The 21742-nt window shown below is 39.9% G+C and overlaps 1 protein-coding gene across 1 annotated transcript in view; it reads right to left on the bottom strand.

The window, feature by feature from the left end:
* large1 (LARGE xylosyl- and glucuronyltransferase 1) overlaps window positions 1-21226 on the bottom strand; it is a 122543-nt gene extending 101317 nt beyond the window's left edge. Inside the window, exon 1 of the mRNA XM_083906821.1 lies at window positions 20681-21226. The gene's annotated coding sequence lies outside the window, so the exon portion shown is untranslated. The remainder of the gene's footprint in view (window positions 1-20680) is intronic.
* Between the last annotated feature and the right edge of the window lie 516 nt (window positions 21227-21742).

The raw sequence follows: 21742 nt of genomic DNA, 5'->3' as shown, positions 1-21742 counted from the left end.
TGACAAAATAACCCTCAACACTTGGTTTTGAGGCCAGTTAAGACTAAGGGTTGAGCTTGAGGGTTAAGATAGGAATTGGAATTGGCCCTAAGAATTAGTGACATCCAATGGTGAGACTGCAGATGGTGGACTCCTGAAAAACAAACATATATAAACTATGGAAAGACTTATGGGCAATATATTTATTTCCTGCCGCTAAACCCTTCTAACAGAATGTCAAATTCAGCTTTTAAAGACAAAAACCATTTAAACTGTAATAATTCAAAGGGCTGGGAAAAGAGTTCCTGATACGATCTTTAGAAATCAGTGTTGTCACTGGTTGATAAATTGTGTTGTTTTTCCTTCATCAGATTAAACATCACTTTTCATCATAGCTTTTAAGTATATTTTATAAAAAAAAAAAAAAAAAATACAATGTATAAACTATAAAACCTCACTCTCTGCCACTTTATCCTTCACTTCATTGACATTCACATGAAACCAGAAATCTTCTTCCTGTGAGGCAACAACGTTAGCCATCGCACCACTTGGTCACTTTGTTTTTGTCTGACAAAAATAAGTTTAGCAGCAAAAATAAATAAGTAATAATCATACAGTTGACCAATAACTGATCAGTTGCCCAACGCCAATAGTCAAAGCTATTCTTTCTAGACAAGAAATAACCAAGCCAGTCTGAATGTAGTTGCCATTTAGCATTAATGAGACCTATTTTGACTCCTTGGTCAAACTCAACATGTACCACGACAGCAAACTGAATCATGATAACCATAGACTGGAGATATAGTGACTGCTGGAGATAATAAGCCTTTCCCTCCTGGCTCATCAGGAAGTTAAGAGAAATGGACAGTTATATCCACAACTCAATACTAAATTACTGTGTTGACAGTAAAAGTGATGAGCAATGATTATGGAAGGGTGTTTTATTGCTCGAAAAAGGCCGCGGGGAAGCATGGAGGGAGCGCTTGATTGAATCGTCTGCGGTGGTGGAAGGCCCTGCAGTGAAGAATGGAATATTCAAAGATGGCTGATTTACAGAGGCTGTAATACAGTGGACAAAGGTACCCAACATGAACACAGTCAATGTTCATCAAATGTCTACCAAAGTACTTCAGTACGCTGTAGAATGTGTTCCAAATGAATGTTTTATTTATGCTAAATGTGGTAGATGACAATAGGTATATTTAATATTCAGTTTTTTTTTTGTTTTTTTTTACTTTTTGTATTTATTTGTCTGATGTTGAGATGGAGGTGGGCAATCTATAGCTTCCTATCCTTTTATAAAAAGACATGGTCTCCATGGAAACTGTGTATAATGAATGAATTATGCGACACATTATGCTGAGGCTGCTTTCCCATGAGAATTATCCATCACTTCCATCCAAATTTAAATATTTAGCCAGCAACAAGCTTACAGACGCTGTGAGGGTCAAGACATGCATCTTCACGTTTAAATTTCAGTAAAAGCTTCACATAACAAGGAGTCACAAAAAGTCACAAAAGTCAAATCAGTGTTGAGAATGTCCCAACTTTGGGACGATGCATCAAAATGGAGGACAACATAATTGGAGCTGAGCAAAGCAGCTGTGACGTCAATTTAAAATCAACATACAACAAAGTGATAAACTAAGAGAAGCAAAAATACAGTAATAGTCATGTAGCCCAGGACATTATTTTACACGGATGTAATAGGGTCAATGACAAATAAAGCTTCTAAAAAGGTATTTTCAAAAAGTATTTTCAATATAGATGTAATGCTTATTGTCTCATATATTGAATAACTATTCTAACTGTTTTAACTCATTTGTTCACAGTATTTTTTAAATTCACAACAAAAAAATGTCAGGTGGCACAACCAAATATTTATAGAATATATATACAAACATTCCTAATATTTATTTTAAAATTAATTATTTGGCAACTATCCCTTAAAGTGCCTACATTAGATAAACATTATTATAGGGCTGGGCGGTATGACCAAAAATATATATCACGGTATTTTTCAAAATTCGAACGGTTTCACGGTATCTGGCGGTATTTTTGTTTTTCATGCATAATCAGGTGTTCACAGCATTTTCTACTCATTCTAACAGAATTACTGCAGTAGATTAACTTAGGATGGTCTATTTTACTGTCATGAATACTGTAGAATAACTCCACACTAGTACAGGTTTGCATGGCCCCAGAAAATGATGCTGTTTACAAAGAAGAGCTACTCATGATTCTAATGAAGTGAGGGATCAGAATGCAAAGACAATTGCAGTCAAAATACACAACTTTGACTGTGCAAATCAACATCTTTTATAAAAATTCATATCGTGACGGGGAAAAAAAACGGTATGAACCGGTATACTGCCCAGCCCTACATTATTATTATTATTTAATTATTTAACAATCATTTAAGATTTTTTAAATGGTAGTTAATGGATTCTCCCACTATCCAAACATACCAAAAAAAAAAAGTCCTGCATGTCCAAGTCATTTTTAGATGCGTCTAATGACGCTCAGCAGTCAGATACATTTACTGGTGATTCTTTAGCATCTATTGTGATATCTGAAGACGTTTGAACTTGGGGGATTTGGCGAGACGACGTGATTGGTGGGCCAGTAATCTGCCAGCTTTGTGGCCCTGCTCATAATTACTTCTGGATTTAAGGATTAGTTCAGCAGCATGGTCTCCAGTCAGCGTGTTGAATTCTGTTTGTCGAGAGAGGCATTCTCACTGCACACCTGGGGTTGGTGAAGATTATCCATCCATGCAATAATCTTTGTATGTACAGTTCATTTTTTTCCCCTTTTCTAATTTGAATTATCTGAGAGATTATCTGCCCTCTTTTGTAAATTGCATATCCCTCTGCAAAGACGCAGAGATTTCACAGGTCTTATTTCTAATTTCAAAACATATCAGTTGGAATGAACATCTATTCTACACAGGTCTCTTCTCAGACTGGAAAACAGTGACCTTGCATGCAGAGGAATGCGCTACACACACACCGACACCACCACTGTGCGAAAACCCCCTTGATCAAGACTCAAGACCCCCTGAAAGCCTCAAAGGCAAAATTTGAGGGGGGGTCTAAACTAGGGCTGGACCATGAATTGAATTCTAATCATGATTTCGATTTTGGCTTCTCACGATCATTAAAACATTATAATCAAAGAAAAAGGATTAATGCGCCACACGCTGCGGCGTGTATGTAAATTCCTATGCTAAAAAAACACCTTAGAAAGTGCAAGTAGATTGGTTATTTTTTGTTTTTATTGCTATCATGTTAATTTACTATGATTATTATTATATTTTGCTTGTTACTGATGTATTTCTGGCTGTTTTTTCAAATTATTTCAATTTCAATAAATACTCAAGTTTTGAAATCAATGAATAATCGTATCTATTAATCATGATTTAAATATCAGTCAAAAATAATTGTGATTAATATTTTTGCCATAATGGTCCAGCCCTAGTTTAAACATGTCACAAGGTAATTGGAAAACATGTTCTTTTCCTAAAGATCTTTGTAATTTCAGTTTTACATATATGATCTACATATTTACACTATGCATGCCCTCATATCCTTTATCACCAGACAAAATGTAAATTATTTTATTATAAAACGCAGTGCACAATAACCTGTGATTGTCAAGTAGCATTTTTGCTACGTGACAATCACAGGTTATGTAAAGTAGGAATGTAAAGAATTGAGGTATATGGTGACAAAAAGTATTATTTACTTGAGTGACTTTAAAAAGCTTTCTTGCCAACACGTAGTCCAAAGTGCCACAAGAAGAATATTCTTCGGAAAGATTCTTGTTCACCAAAAAAATGATGTATCTAAGAACAACTTTGACAGACAACTACTCAATGATTAACCGCCTAATCCGAGAATTTTAAAAACCTTTTTTTCTATATATATAAATAATCATGACATGTAATTTTTATCATCCCATGTCTGCTGTTGTGCAGCAGATGGGTTATTATAGACCAGACAAAGAGTTTGCATTAAACCTAGAGTGGCACTAAATAGAGCACACACATCAGCCAATGCCTAACAACCCCCCTAAATTCAATCGAGCCTTACAAATAAGCCAACTCCTGGCTCTGTCGTCCTTATCTGAATCTGCAACAAACATTAATGGGCTCCAGCTTGGCCCACACCCAAAATCCTGCTCACAAACAAACCAACACAAAGACACAGGTGAAAATATAACCTCCTTGGCAGAGGACTAAACCAATTATGTTCAGAAAACAACCCTGAAAGTACTATTTACTCTACTCATAATCGTCTACAACTGATTGTTAGATCAGTTCAGTGAAGGACTGATACTTAAAAACGTTCAAGTTGATATGGTGCAGCGGGAGGAGGAGGGAGAAAAAAGCTCTCTGCTCTGGAAAACTGTGACACTTCTTGAGAAGGGTTTATTAAACCTGTCACTTGTGGTTTGATCCCAGATTGGCCTTTACACTGAGCCACAGGAGCAGCTCATAACTCTCCTGTGAAGAGGTGACACCAGAGGCAGAGTGTGGCCTCCTCCACCATCCAGACAAGACGCAGAGAAGAGACCCAGCAGAAGAGGAAGTGATTAATAAAAACCGAGCCTCCAGAAACAGCCGTGATGAAGAGCTGCTTCTGTTCTGTCAAGAGTCCCTCGTTCTCTTGCTCTCTCATGATGAGCAAGAGTGGCCAAAGGTCAAAATAATCCAAATTATCCTGACAGGCGTACGTAATGGTTTCTGTTGTACCCCCAGAGAATAGAATGCAGAATAATATATCGATCGTGCTGAGGGAGTTGCCCCACATTTCATTATGTTACCTTGGCAGTAAACTTTTTTCATTAATATTCCGTTATGGGGGGAAGGAACGTATACACTGCCACGCAAGAGACATCGACACAAATGCATTTAGATAAAACCAGTTGTAACCTTCACTAAACTGCAGTTCTTGCATCCCACCCACAGTTCACAAATGACTGTGACTGGAACTCCCTGCCCCCTAAAAATGCAGATGGTCTCTCCTGCGTTGGACTGCGACCTGTGCAGGGTGTACCCCCCGCCTATCGCCCCCTATGTCAGTCAGGATTGGCAACAGCGGCCCTGTGGCTCTCATGTGGAGAATAAAGCGCTAGATGATGAATGAACTGTGTATAGAAGCAGGGTTATGACATCATTGTTCGCACAAAGTTATCCATCGTTTGTATAAACCCTTGTGAAGAGGGCCAAAATTATACTGTTATTATTGTGTTTTCTTGTGTAGGAGTCTGAATGAAACATAGGGGAGAAAGTGAGCGTGATCGACTGTGGTTCAAGAGCAGCGAGCAACTGTATGAAACACAGTACGTCCTTATTTACTAGGGCTGCAACGATAAAAAAAAAAAATTCGATTTGTATCACGATTTTTGACCCACGATTCGATACATTCCACGATTTCTTTTCAATTTAAAAAACGTTTTATTTATACAACATTTACTTATATATACTTATAAATAAATAACCAAAGATTTCTCTCTTTTCTGTAACAAAATAATACTGTTGAAAAATACAAAGTAAATGATCACTCAGACTGGGATTTGTGGGAAAAATCATGCTGGGAAGTGTAGTTTTTCATTAGAAGCAGTTTTGTTCCAGTGGAAATAACTTGTTTTGATAAACAGTAAAGGTAAGACAACATTTCTGCTTGTATTTCTTGAAAGTCAGTTGTTGTTTTGCTCTTATTTTGGGGCTGGATCCGTGAATCTTGTTCGTAGAGTGATAAAAAGAATTCTCCGCTGTTTAAATATCATCACGCTGACGCTCCGGTGCCGCTTTTCAATGTGTGCGCTGGAACAGGTTTTTTCCGCTCCTGCAGGTTTGATCCATCGGTGTTTCAATTGTGTTTGGTGAACATAAGAATGGTTTATATGAGCTTTTAGCTGAGTTTCTGACCTTTCTGTGGGTATGCAGCATGTCTGTGTTTGTTAAAGTTAGACATGGTTTTATGACGCTTTTGTAGCTGCGTCTGAAGCTGCCCCTGGTAAAGAAGAGATTAGCGCGATTAAAAAAACATAACGCGTTTATGATGACTGTAATTAATTAATCACAATTAATTTGATAATTTGACACCCCTAATAAAAATAAGTTTGGTAGCACTAACAGCTCATATCATGTGGCTGACTAGAAAAATAACTGGGAGATAGAAAGGGCGTTTCACTATTCCGTTTTCTCACACCACGACACATGTTCGTGGCTCTGAGTATCGCGATTTCAATTTCGATACGCATATCGTTACAGCCCTATTATTTACACTCAAAATCAGAATCAGTCAAAAGAAAATAAAGTCTGTATCAGTCATTTCTCCTGACCTCTGTCTCCTCTTATCGTTGCTCTTGTCTGGGAGAGTAGATAACTTATTTATCATGTTTTTAAGGCTCCATTCAGACAGCATTTGTTTGAGCATGTGCATCACAAGAAAACTGTGGTTGTGTTGAGCACCATTGACCTTCAGAAACAGAAAAACATAGTGTAAAACTAACTATAGGTCCACCCCCAACCCCCTTTATTCAGCTTAGACACTGACAAAAAAAACGCCTTAGCTACTGTGGAGGAAACTGAAACCCTGAAATCATTCCAAACCTTCATCAGTCAAGGTTCAACTTGGGATACGCAAATCTTCAGTTTCCATGGAGAGCGACAATCTGTTCTCCACTCAAAGTGCACTCAGAGAGAAATTGTTTGCGGTCTCTTGGGACCGAGTGTATCCTCTACATCTTCCTTAAGTCTCAGAAAATGTTTCCCTTTAATCGCTGCACCAGCATAAACATCACTCGCAGCCGTTAGAGGCCATTCTCTCAGTTGAGTGGTTGGTTATAACTCAGCGGCTGACAACCTCTCCCAGCTACACCCACTATTTGAGCTTCTTCTATGAAGCAGCACTGTACAGATACAACAGCTTGAAGATAAACTGGAGTTAAGTTGAGAGGGATGCAGACCCTCAGTGGCCCAGATGAAGCAATTAATCTCAGCCAACTCTGGGCTGGAGGCGAGGCAAAAGGGAAAAAAAAAAAGACCACTGAATCATTCATCTTCATGGTGATTTTTTTCCCCTCCACATCTTTCTCTCTGGCTAAAGTTCTTTGTTGTTGTCAGAAAACAAGAAGCAACATTAGTCCAGGAAAAGGTTGTTTTTTGTTCGTTTTTGGCCCTCAAAATTTTGCAGGTAAAAAAAAAAAAAAGCACTTTGTGGGCTATGTCTAAGAAATGTAATAAACTCTCAATTAGACTTGGGGATGTAATGAAAATTTCATGTCATGATTATTCCGGCCAAAATAATTGTGTTTCCCAATAGTTTTGTAATAACAATTACAAACATTTGCATGCAATCATAAAAGGTTCTTTTTGTTTTTTGCATCGCAGATGGGAAAAATATGAATCTTTCATATCCACTGTGAAACATTTAGGGTTCATTGGTAGAAATTAAATATACTACTCATTAGTGTGTTTGTATAAATGTATACATATACATGTAGGGCTGCAACTAACAATTATTTTTGTTGTCAACTAATCTATCGACATTTTTTTGATTAATCACGATTATTTCGTTAGCACCGATTTTGGACTTCTGTTTACCCTACATACAGTGGACTCACGTGTGCTTTAATAACACATTTATCACAGTTGAATACCTGAAACAAATGATTACAGAGTTCAGCTTAAATATCAATTAATAGAGAGAAGTATGAAATGAAGTATGTCAAAGCAGCTTCGCCTGTAATTCACTGATTACTGCTGTAAAGTACGCATTAACGTAAGTGAACTAGCGTTCGCGGAGAGAGATTCTTCGATGATTTTCCGACTGATGGACGTACGACACAAACATTATGTACTTGATGATGGTTAATTAATAAATGAGCATGTGAATTAAACATATCTATGAGGTATCAACGTTATTTGTGAACTCACTTCTCTGCGGTGATTATTCAGCAGCCCCGGGGGTCTGCGTCTAAGGTGTTCGCGCATTGCCGTAGTTGCGCTTCACAGAGATTGCATTTAACATGTTTCGCTGGTTTGCACTGCAGTTACAGATGAGCACGAATCGGCCCATTGTGTGATTACGACAACAATAACACGACACGTCAACGCTTACATTTTTGCGTCAACAAATTGCTTTAGTCGACTAATCGTTGCAGCCCTATACATGTGCTTAAAAGTTATGCCACCATGACACCACAGAAGCCCAAACAGACAAAGCAGCTGAAGTGGACACAAACAATGATAAATGGCTGTACTTGCATAAAAACGATGCTTACACAAAGTGACAAAAACTATCGTACACACTGTAACAACTGGCAAAAGCGCCAGGACACTACATTTAGTTGGAACTCTATGCTATGCACCACACCGGACAAAATTAACACGGTGGTTGGTCATTTGAGTAGAAGCCGACTGTTCATTGCTTTACAAAACGCATCACACAGCAACCACATCCAATCTTAGCCTTCAAAATAGTAGTAATGATAATAGTATGTTGTATTTTGTTAACTGTCAAAGTGAGACAAATAAAATGTGTTTTCTAAACTACTTTTTTTTTTGCTGTAATGGTATTATTAATATTCTTTTTCAGCAAGCACTCAAATTTGTGTAATCATACTTGCACTCTAGTATCAGTGCATCCCTAGTTTAAATAGTGAAGCAGATCTATTAGACAGAGGGCTACAGCTGGCGTAAGCTGCACACTGTGGTTTTCTCCAGATATCCCAGTGGCTCAATATGAAGCCTCCTCTGTGAAAATCAATAGCACACGTCCTTGGCAGTGACATCTTTCCTGGCAAAGTGATTGAAGGATCTGTGGAGGACTCATGAGACATGAAGGAAATGTTACACGTGTCACAGCGCTTCGACGTGACTCTAATACACGCTAACAAACAATTTACTGGATTGGGTTTAGTTACATGAGCTCTGTCAGGTACACAAAGCATCTACATTACACTGATACAAGCAGCTGATTGTTATTTTTAAACAAGAGATGCCACATCACTGCCACTCATGGCTTTTAATCTTAAATCTACTCATTCTAATTACAGAGAAAAAATAGACATGCAACACTATTGCTAATTTAGCCATAACACACTAACAAAAAAATCTCAGTCATGCTCATGTAGATGTGATTCAGCCACAGAGTAGAAGGAAGTGATAACTACACACACCATCCTCAAATCATTCCATGCCTTACTCTTGCAATACAGCAACAGAGCGGACCCCAATATTGACTGATGTATTTGCACACGGAATTTCCATAGATCAAGCTCCTAAACCGGCTGAGTGAAGAAGGAGGGAGCTTAGTTGAGATTAACCGACAAAGTTGGACTACCTGGCAATATCCAAGCTTTTGTTGGCACTGCTGTCGATTGTAGTTTAGCTCTAGCATTAGCCCTGCGGTGATGATCAAAAATGTGCATTTCCTTTATAAAAGATGGAAACCGCTGAAGCCTTTTGTTCAGAGAGACATTGCTATGACGGAGGAAACGGATCAATACCATCGGAAATTGTGGGGACAGTATAGAGTAAATAGTCCTACTTAGTCAGGAAGAAGAAGAGTCTATATGGACATTAATTCAAGTCGCTATCGGGCAGAGGAAGTCGTCAAAAGTCGTGGCGAACATAAACAAACTTTGGTAATGTCACTCGCCATCTATCTCCCTCATTGGCAACACCAGTGAGTAATATTCCCCATTAATGGGACGACTTGCATCTCGGTCTGTTTTGGATTCAGCACAATAGAATAACCTCTTCAATGGACGGCACAAAAGACTCACAGAGGTATGTATGTTAGTAAGAGGATAATGTTTTGGACGATGGATGGAAAAACATACGTTTTTATTTGAGATTTAATATGTGGAAACACTGATGTTAGGGTCTCTCCATACCTTCTTCATTCCATGTCCACAGAGAGTTGAGTGCGCTTTCTGCTCATGTAAACACGCCTGAGGCCATTACCGACGCACATATGATGCATTTCTTGCATCCGTCGTGTAAAAGCAAACATTTCAACATGGAAACTTTTGATTGTGTTTATTTCTATAAATACATATGAGCACAGTCCTAGGGTGCAGAGCCTGAGGCCCCGTACTGGCAGACTGACAACCCTGCTGCTGCGTTAGACGTAAGCACATGTAGCGATGTAAACAGTGGTAAACAGCCTTCATGTCGGTTTACTGTCAACCATGGTCACACTACTGCTGTCTCGCCTCTGAATGACTCCTACATGAAGGAATGAGAATGGAAAGGCCATGGCTGTTCCATTTGGGGTGAATGTCAGAGGTTATTTCTCCAGCATCTCTTTAGGCCAGTGAATGGTCAGCACCCCACTGCATCTGCACAGCTGGGAAACACCAAACAACAGGCGCACTATTACATTTCACTGGCTATGCTCTTCACAGCATCACACACCAGCCCTATTATTCACTCAAAGTCAACAGCTATTGATTAAATGCAAGTTATCTCCATTCTAACCAGGTTCCTGTAGAATTAGTATGCTGCTGAGAAGCTGCCTTCCAATCACCTGACATAGATCCATTTTGTTTTATTGACCACGAGTCCACTATTCTGGCCAACACTTAATTCTCTGAAAGGTATTTATTCGACTTGAAAAACTGAAGGCCCTCATACCAAAACTGAGCTCTTCATACGTCAACATGCTTGTGCTGGAAACAAGAAACCTTGACCCATGCAGAACCTTAATGTTTATTTCACAACCTGTGCATCTTACCTAATATAATGATGAGAGCCGTGTCCCCTGTCCCCGTCTGTGATGCCTATAATCCATCCTCCAAGAAAGTTCATGAGCAGGCTTTCTGTTCTTCCTCTGTGGCTGATTGAAAAAGCAGCATGACTAACTTCTTTCACTCACTGATTTCAGATTAAAAGTCCATTCATCCATTCATCACGGTGACGGATGACAAACCTGACTCGATTACAATCCGCTTTGCAGTTTTGTTGCAGTAAAGTAAAGAAAGCTTGGACTTTTTGCCCATTTATAATCCCACATTTTGGAATGGCACAACTAATTAATTAATGAACAACTAAAAGCAATTGGAAAAACACACATTTAGTAAATTGCAACGGCTGCAAATGAATTGTTCATTTCATCCTTCCGTTTTCTGCCAATCAAAAAAAATAATACTGGAAACAATTCCTATCTTTTAAGCTCTAAGCCTTGCATTAGAATTAAGCATTGATAAATGGACAACCCTCATGTGGAGGATAAAGTGGTAGAAGATGGATGGATGTATCAGCTGGAATTTAACTCAATTTGAGTTCAGCACGTTGGATTTAGATGGTTGCAATGTACAACTTTACCCCTTCATGCCATTCTTTTTTTTGTACATTTTCAGGGACTGATTTCAGCTGCTGGGAGTCTCTCTCAATCAAAACAATGACAAAATACCTAGTTTGATGAAGTCGGGGTGCAGCTTGGGATCATAAGGTTCAGCTTACTTCCTTATAAAGCGACAGATCGTTGAAGTCATTTTGTAATCCAACACAACGATCATCTGCTTTAAAGTGTGACACCGACCAAACCCCCCCCCCCCTCTCCCTCTCGGGCCGGAGGGAGAGCATGATAATCCATTCCTTCATACAGCTGGTGCATCTTAGCTCCTTGAACAGCAAGTCAATCTGTTGCATGTGTCACAAACACAACACGTCATGTGTCTGACTATTAAGCAGGCTATTGTTTTTGTTCCCAAATTCCATCTGCTCCATTCACAGATCTGTGGCTTCACAATGAAGAGTCCTGAGGAGCATTTAAGAGTTTATTATCTAGGGCAATTTTCAAAGATTTACCCTTCATAAAACATAGCAGCAGGCCTTCGGCACCTTCAGTGTGAATATGAATTTCTATGGTTTTAAAGTTTTGGCAACATTGTGGCTAATGTACAGTCAGTACATTACTTATAATAAACATTAGAATCACCTATCGTTTTGTATTTGAATGCAGAAATGTTACATATGAACCGCAATACCTTTAAGAAAATCGCAAAAATAGGTTTTACTCCAATTTTCAAGTCCGAGTTTGTCGCCCTCCTGCTACTGTTGTAAAGTAGTATCAGAGAATGTGTCCAGTAAGACTGCTGGACAACCAATGACCTGCATAACGATGATATGCGAGTCCTTAATTGGGAGGAGGGGACATACAATTAGTGGGGAGGAAGCACATCTCCTCTCTAGAGCACATGAGTTGTTACCATCAGGCAGATGGTTAAAGGGTGCCGTCCCTCCAAACCAGCAGGGCTCGCAGATCGCAGTGCCAAGCAGTATTTCACTGCTGAACAAACTGTGAAACAAATCATGGAACCTCTCTGTGTGTGAGGATGCACTCTATAATATGTAGAACACTTTAATAGCTCTATTTGTGAAATTAATTGTTGGGGTTTGGCAATGTGTGTGTGGTAGTTCTGTTGCGGTTTGTAAAAGGGGTTGTGCATATCTGGGATAGATGTTGCTATTTCTGACATTTGCCATGAATTTCTCAAAAGGACTATACCTTGTTCTTTTATTAAACACACCACATAATCACCACTGGATGACAGGTTTCAAGACTGATCTTGGTAAGTTAGAAGTGAATACTAGTGATGCATGACATGAACATTTTCATTCATTTTCATTTCTGGCTACTCTTGGCCAATTCCAATACCGATAACCAATAAGTTCACAAAATAACTTTGTGTTGTTTGTTTGTGGAGTAAAATAGCTAAAATTAAGTGACTAAAGAATAGTTTTATAACTCTAACAGGAGCCATTTCTTGTTATTTAAATGTTCATTTACATGTTAATGAATAGAACATCAAAACATGAATAGGTGCAACAGCTTAATGTGCCATATGGCGACAAGATCGTTTGCTTGAAACCCTGGACCACACTCCAGCATAGTTGTTGGCCACCTCTACCTCTACACCCCTAATGCTGGTTGCCACTGAAAAGTAAACAAAAGCTACATTAACTACAAAATAACCAAGGGACCAAGCACTTAAGCGTTGCTTCTCCAAAAAACAGTCTTGGGTCATTGGTATGATACTCATAGATTGATCAAGAAGACGGATATCCAACGTGCAAAAACTGCAGAAAAGCTAACGGCTCCATCACATACATTTATTTCAACATCTTTGACATTTCCAACCAGCTGCGCATAACCAATTGAAGGCAAGTCCAAGACTACTGGCAAGATGCTTAATGAAACACTGAGGTGGTATGATCCTGAGTAATGTAGGGCTGTAAACTCCGAGTTGACTGGTCAGTTTATTGGTCGATACGTTCTAACTCGACCAAAACATAGCTGTTGCATCCCTGCACCTATGTAATATTGACACTGAGGCTGGTGAAAATAAACCCACGGTGGAAAAAATCCCAAATTATTTAATGTGTTATTGAAATAATTTATCCACGTAAAGAGAGACAGGCAGGGACAAAAACAAAATCCTGCTTTCTTGCAGGGTACAAATAAATAAATGTGGTATTTGTTATTGTGCTTTTATAATTCATTACCTGCTTCAATGCGAACGTGAGCCTCAATTCACATGAATAGTTAACGGCACATCGTTTCTGGGGCCACAGAAATTTCCAGACCAAAACAAACAGGGTCCCAGCAGACCACGATAGAGATGAGAAATGGTGTCAAGTAATCTATACGGCAGGAATGGTCGGTGACACATCAGACGAGGGTATGCGAGATAACAAGTTTGCACTTGGTGTCATTTGACCAAATTGGAAGGCAACAGTGTTTGCAATTGTCCCAAATGGCCACACATGGAAGGAGGGGTGAAGAGTTTGCTGTCACAGAGACAGGACGAGACCTGATAATCGTACAAAAGGAAAGAAAAAGTCTGTAGCACTGAGTCATTCACACATGGAAAGTGAAAGGAGCCTGAGAGAGAATGGACCAATCAATGCGTGAGGAAGCAGGATAATTACTTTGATTTCTGAAGCTACTAATTATTTCCATTAACCAGCCGGAAAACCACAACCCAAAATGTAGATTTTACAACAAACAAAGACATGTTTTGCTCAATAACGTTTCCAAAAACAGTTCAGACATTATAAGTCTGAGGCAGAGATTAAGCTTTTTTTTAACATTTTCTGTTCCATCCAAACTTTAAGTCCAAAGTCCACAGGCAACAGAAAATGGGATCAGACGATGTAAAAACCTCATGGGGTGAAAAATAACCGACAAAATTGTCAAAAGAGTGTTTCAGCAGTTAACTATGTATCATGGTTAATTGTTGTTTTGAAATGTATTTAAGCCTACAAATAAGAGTGGCAGGTGATGACTATGTTTGGGCCAAGCTCTAGGGCAAACAGAATCACAATGAAGCAGTGCCACACCGCTCAACTGTCCCCCGACAGCCCATAATTCAAAAGACAACTGGAAGTGATTGTGTTCTTCTAAATATTAGACGATATAGATTTGGTTTTAGATGCGTAATAAAACAGTAAACAAACTGGGTTTCCATCCAAAATGTTCACATTTTAAAATGCATTTCTCATTATCTGATAAACATAAAGACATCTGTTTCCATCAATAACATTATGCGCATTATCTAACAGGGGGCAAATGCATCGTATTGCCTGTGTGAGCTTTTATGTCTTTAATTTATTCTGTCTTTTATTTATTATTCTGTACAGCACTTTGGTCCACTGTGGTTGTTTTAAAGTGCTTTACAAATTAAGTTGGCATTGGATATATAAATAATGCCATTGTCATTTTGGAAGCTAAAACGGTTGATATGGCGACCACCTGGGAACACAGTGGAGATCAGAGCACGTCTAGGCAAATCATTGATATTGATATCGAAATTCTGCATCGGTTGAATACTGGTCAAAATCACTGGATCGGATATCCAACAGATACAAATGTAAAATCCTATACATCACATACTTTCACTGTGCACAGGCTGTAAAAATGTAAACAAGGGTCTGTTTATTTTTTATGGTTGAATATGTGGCATCATCCCAGTCAGCATGTCAATGTAGGCCCCGTAAGGTTTATATTTCAGGCAGAAAATATGGGTCCCTAGTGAGTTTGTCCATGGCTCACGCCCACTTCGTACCCTTCCCAGGCTACTTGGGTACTAATGGCATGCTTCGACGCCAAACTCCACTTTCATAGTACCTGGTACCAGGTACTTTTTTTAGTACCTGCTCTGGCAAGGTTCCAAGTACGCCGAGTAGGAACTATGGGTGACGTCGCCAGATTACTGGCCACTGAATGATCAGAGTGCCGTCACAGGAGGAGACGTCCGACACAAAAATCAAGCCGAACGATGCAGAACTGTACATCAGTTTAAAAGACTTAAAGGGACACTGCGTAGTATTTATGGGTTTATATTACCCAGAATCCACTTTTGTATACATATTATGTGCTCCTGCATTGTCTAGTTGCTGTATAATATTTTTTGTTTCATTTTCGTAGTGTTTCAAAAAGTCCTGTAAAATAACATGGTCGTGGGCCGCGGTTGCATTGCCACGACGCCATGTTTCTACGGGAGCCTGTATAGACAAACCCGAGAGAACAAAACAAGGAACACCAGTACCTGACCATACGCACGCACCACGGAGAAAGACGACGAGGACGACATTTGACCGGCTGAGGATACTGTAGCGCTCAGGGAAGGGAGGGGATGAGCAGAGGAGCAGTTCGTTGTTGTACATTTCAGCCTCTCCTCTAGATGTCACTATAAACTACTTACTTCACCTTTAACAATCCTAAAAAACGTGGGTTAATCTCCAACAACTATCAGGGAAATATCTAATCTCAATATTTAACATAGGAGTCAAACAAATATTTTTTAATAAAGTGATTCTAGTGATTCAGTTACACTAAAAACTGCTTTTACACTCGTTTGTGTGTATGTTGCGTGTAAAACAAAGTCACCGCAGTTTCATGCAGCCATGAAATGAGGACTCCGCCCACGTTGAGTAGGTACTTTTTTGTAATGGAAATTCAACCTAAACTGTGCCGTGTCTTACTGTGCCGAGGCGAGCCGGGACCATGGTGGAAAAGGGCCATTAGTGGGGACTAAGTGGGCATGAGCTTGAAGTGGGCATATTATGCAGGTCCCATATGGTTTCAGCAACATGGGCCCCAGATGGGAAGCCCATTGGGCAAACACTAAAGGCCACCATGAAACTGCAGACCAACCCACTTGGGACCCATATTGTCAGCCCGAATACAACCCTTTTGGGGCCCACATTGACATGCTGGCTGGGGTGTCATCCCAAGATTGGAGCTTTCATTTTGTCTGAAATGTAATGTGATTTGATCACATTTTCTCCTGAGTGAATTGCCATTTAATCCAATCTTTTGTGCACAATTCATGCACAGCTATGTGCGACAGAGGCCTTGCTGTTTGTGCGGATGGTAATGACTTTGTTAGTGATAACACGTAACAGCATGACGGCACATGCACAAGTGAACGCAAGGCAAACGACACTGAAATTACCACCGCAAAAAAAGTCACGCAATCTTTTGTGTTATGGAACGAAAGAAAATGTTTCACTTCATTATGAGAGTGCGGTGGGTCAAATTAAACTATTCCGGTCTGTTCACTCATTTATTACATGGATCATATACAAATGCATGGTTTCTTAAAGCCACATCTACATTGCAAATGACAAGAAGTTCTGTAGCAATCCATGAAGAGTGAATAAAGGCAAATGTTGAGTTATGTCTACAGTTACTGCTGTTCAGGCGTCCAGTGGATTCAATGAAATGCTTGGATGATGAACACAAGCAGAGACAGCAATATGGCACAATTTTATTTTGTCTCGCTTGAAAGAAGTGAAGAGACAAGTCCAAAAACCGAGACACTGAGTCGTCTACAGTCCAGCAGTGACTACATCTAACATGCCCAGCGGTGAACAGACTCCTCAGTTTCACCTGACTGTCTGTGGAGATCAAAACACAGGACGCTGTGAGCTTCATCAATCCAAAAGCAGCAGTCATTTCAAAGCATGAAGTCTTCACCAGCAGTGGGGCACAAACTCACTCCCAGAATATCTGCAGTGATTACATGGTGATGAGTGCATGACCTGAAATGAGGATTGTGTGCGTGAACCATGGAAGTAAACGAAGCAGAGGACAGAGCACGACTGTTTGCTGTATACAACCTCCATTTCCATTAACAGTGAGCCTCCATGCTTATGAATGAATTTTGATTTCTGATCTAATGTCAATTTTTGAAGTGTCTAAATCTTAATACGTAAATCTGATGTATTGGTTTCCTTTCAATACAAATAAGAATATGTATGGACAAAAATTATGTTTAAGTTACGTGAAACATTAAAAAGCGGTTCCATTTGTAATTTGCCTGAAAATGATCACGATAATTATGAAATGAATAGGCTAATGGTTTGCTCACACCGCCACCATGGCAGGAAAAAAGCTTCAGAAAAATGAATACGTCAAGTGCTGCTTTTGAACTTTAAGAGTTCCTTAAATCCACCGAGATCAAGCAGTATATCACAGTCCCTGACTGAATACATGTGACCCTTACAATACCCACAGGGTCTTTTCACCATGTATAGAAACAGACTTATTATTCCAGATTTGAAGCATGACAACATCTTCAACTTCCTGATAAAAATGTACCTCGTTCTACTCTGGAGAACGCCTACACGTCTACAATAAAAGCATGTGACATGAAGAAAATATTAAAGTTAATTTGCATTGGCGCTGTAACAACACTGATGTTTCAGTTCTAGATCCGCAGCTTCCAGTAAGTAGTTAGGGGAAACAACTTCAGTTCAAGGTTCAGTGTTGTGTTGTTACATGGTAAGAAGTGATCACTCTACACACTGAATCCATCGTCTGTGGTTTTCTCGTCACTCTATCTTTTAAGCTCACTTTGAGTGCGCTTTATAGCAGCGATCCACCTCTGCTGTCCTCGAGACCTTTGGTGATTCATCCTGGCACAACATCTATCCGTCATCTTCACTTTTTCATGAATAATATACTCTATACCAGGGTATGTGATCAGAGTGGAGCTGAGGAAGTTCGCCCACAAAATAGATTGTCGAAAATAAAACAAAATATCAGTAAATTTAAGAATAATAATTAGATTAATCTTAATCAGTGTCTGAAGTACTGTAAGGGAAGAGGAGGATGACGGGAGAATGGGAATAAATCTGCCTCCTGTGAAAAGTCTGTAGCTGACTTTACTCCGTCTATTTACATCACTGTATTTTACCGTGACGCTAACGTACCATTTAAAAAACATCATTCTCTCGCTGTGTGGCAGCCCTCACTTTGTCTTAGTCAAATGATGATGGCCGCAGACGACTCTTTTTACAGCAAGATGCATGTGATTAGTGAAGCGTTTCCATAATATTAAGGGTTTTACGGATCTAATTGGATTTTTTTTCCCTTTTCTGACATCCAATCCCCAAATTTAGGGGATTTGGGGAGGTTTTGATGCAACAATGCAAACAGGCTGGAGGCAAATGTTTGAGCTGTGGACTGGAGTAGATAAGTTCAACCCAGGAATCTTTTAGTCTAAGAACATAACATGAATAATTTAAGATCCTTTTCAAACAAAAATAAGAACATCACTGCTTCCAGTTTGTCATGCACGAGAGTTTGCTGCGTCCGTTTTATTTCTGTAAATTGAATACATATAGTATTTTGAACCGTCACTCCAGCTGACGGAGTTGGGGCTTCTCTTGCAATGTTCATCTTTCTGTGTTTTTTCTTTATCACATTCACTGTGACACTCAACACTCAAGACAAGTCAGCGTGTCTAGTTTTTCTTACACAGAAAAACACCAATCTCAAGCACCGGTACACAAAGAAAGGTCACACAAAATTAAAAACAGTGAACAAACACAGAGGGACACTGCGAGAAAGCTCCCACTTCCACAAAGTTCTAGTCAGAAATAACAGCAGCACTGATGGGTTTAGCATGAGGGAGGAATCAGTGTCTTTAAAAAAAAAACACGTATCGCTCCAACAACAGTGAGTTGAAACCATCATCACTGCCCTCCGACAACGGACGTCCATTAAAAAGGAAGCAATTCAGCTTTTTATGTGGGCTAAATTTCAGCACGCAGCTTTTAGTTGGGTTGCTTTTTTGTTTGTTTTAACACTATAACAATATTTCACATGATGTCATTTCACTGAGATGAGTGCTTAGACATCACAGCAGGACTGATGTTTGCAATCAGCTTCAGTAACACACACACATGCAGAGATCACTTCCGACACTGTTTTTCTACACTGGTTCCTTTTTCAACAAATAAAACATAAATAAATAAATAAATAAGCTCATTGCTTGGACTGGGTAAAATGTAATTTACATTACATACAATTATTTTTATTGTATTGTTTTTCTTCTTTAACCATGTATGCACCGAGCTTTGTTTGAACCAGCACACTGACAATAAAGTAGTATTGATCAATTTGGGGGAAATTATCACACTGGTGCTAATTTACTAACAAATATCACGTCAAGTGCAATATAATTATTTCATTAAAGCCGAGCCTCGGTTGTATATTGATTGAGTAATAGATTGAAAGACCAACAAATTAATTTGCTGATGCAAAGACCTGCCTGCTTCCAATATATAGTCATTTATTTTTTTTGAACTCACAATTCTCTCAGAACTCTCAAAAGCACAACAATTACCACAAAAGCTCTGCCTCTGACACTAAAACATGATGTCAGTCACCTGTGGCTTGAGTTGTGATAAATTGTAGTTTTTGCGATTTTCAGACTGTATTGTTTCAATGTGGGATTTTGGTCTGTTAATAATTGAGTAACAGTATTAGTTTGTTGTTCATTATTTACGACTATCAACTGTTCAATGTCATAACATATAATGCGGCAGTTTTTCCTGAAAATGTAAGATTTGGACACACTTTTTCAAAGATAAGGAACAATATCTAATTAAATCAAATGTGCGATTTTGTGCATAATTTAATGTGCCTGTAGTTGCTACTGTCAAGAGATAGAATTATTTGCACGTTAGAAAACTTAATTTCCTGCAATTTATTTTTAACAAATTTATGCAAAAGGATGGAAAAAATGTCTGCCAATTTCTTAGGCTGTGCAAAATACATCTCCACTGATCCACCTGTGGTTCTCGCAAATTACCTTAACACAGGATCACGCAGTAAGCTACACGTGTAGCTAATTATCATTAGCTTAGTTATAACACTTAACTAAGAGTAACAAACAGGTGTTCGCGTTAAGCGCATATTATAATATTTGCTACTACGGCAAGTAGCCAGGGACAAGGCGAGCATTAGCATACTTATCTTAAATGACAACAACAAACAACAAGACTTTAAAGGCGGACAGCGGGGGGGGAAACTCGGGGAAGGTTTGACCGAGCGAACCGGAGCTCTGCTAATCCTCTGCCCCTCCGCTACTCACTGCTGTTCACGGGGGAATTAAAGGAGCCTTATTCCGTTCTTTTCTGGAGGACGACAGATAAAAGCTAAATCTGCTGCGTTTACCGCCCGCTTCTCTGATTCAACAAGCATTAAAAAAAAAACCATCGATGTGAACAGAGAATGAAACACAAGGACTTTCTGAGGTTATAAATGAACAGACAACACAAGTGGTGCCAGAAATATCGCGGGGACGAGCGCTTTAAAGTGCGGCTGCTGGGGAACGGTCGCCCTGCCCGTGTGTCCAACAACCGCTGCTGCTTCCACTTTACCTGATGCCGAGAGACAAGCTCGAAAAAACCGCTGCTTTCAGTCCAATAAATCCGCTCTCATGAGGCGCTGGTTCCCTTCACACGGAGCACGGCGTCTCTGGCTCGGTCATAACAGCTCCTCTTGCGCATTAAAACGAACCGGGGCTCCACCGCTCACTTGTTCGGTGTAGTTGAAGCTCAGCCTCCGCACTTAGAAGCACCGGCTGCCCGGTAGAAGCATCAGCAACCCGGGCCGTTGACGTGGTCCCTCCGGCCTAATGAAGCACTTCAGTGTCTTTTATGCCTGTTGTTGCGTCGCTAACGGCAGCCTTCTTCGCCGCTCTGTCTCGATAATAGCGGCGGTTCGGTATTACACTGCGACCAGCAGCAACAGCAGCGGGCACAGCGACACGCAGCCCGGGGGAGAATAAGAGGACCGCAGCGGCCTCAGCAGCAGGAGCCCGGGGAGACTGTGTCGGTTCTCCGCTGCCGCTCGGCTGCTTAAAAAAAAGCCCCGCGAGTGTGCGGTGTGAGTGGATAAGGTCTCCGCGGGGGCTCCTCGCTGTCGCCCTGCTCCGGCTTGTGTCTGCAACCTCGGCCTCAACACAGCAGCTCTTTCTTCCTGACAAGCAGCCAGCGACCAATCACAGCCCCGCACTCAGAGAGATGGGCGGGGGGAAGAGACGGAGCGGATCGCAGCGGACTGGAGCCTGGACCGGATTCACAAGGTGGGCCAGTATTCGTTTCTGGCTCGTTTTCGTTTTGTTACAATTTTTTGTCTGAAATGTGGAAATTCTTCACCAAATCTGGAAATATCACAGAAAACATGGCATTGAATTTTAATCTTTTAAACCAATTGTGTGGAAAAGTAACTGTCTTTATTTAGTTGCCATAAATTACGTAATTTATTTAATTTATTTTGCTTGATTGTGAATATGGGAGTGTGTTTGCTAAGTGTGTCGTGCAAGTTGATGCACAATCTTCAAGCAGTATCAAGGCTGAATAAGTTAGCATAACTTTCTTATAGTGCTCGTTTTTTGTTGGAAGATATTTTCTGTTCCAGTTGACCTCCTGTTTATTTTG

This window comes from Microchirus variegatus (assembly GCF_963457635.1).
Source record: "Microchirus variegatus genome assembly, chromosome: 20".
NCBI lineage: Eukaryota > Metazoa > Chordata > Actinopteri > Pleuronectiformes > Soleidae > Microchirus > Microchirus variegatus.
The sequence above is the reverse complement of the archived record's forward strand: the minus strand, read 5'-3'. Positions and strand labels throughout refer to the sequence as shown.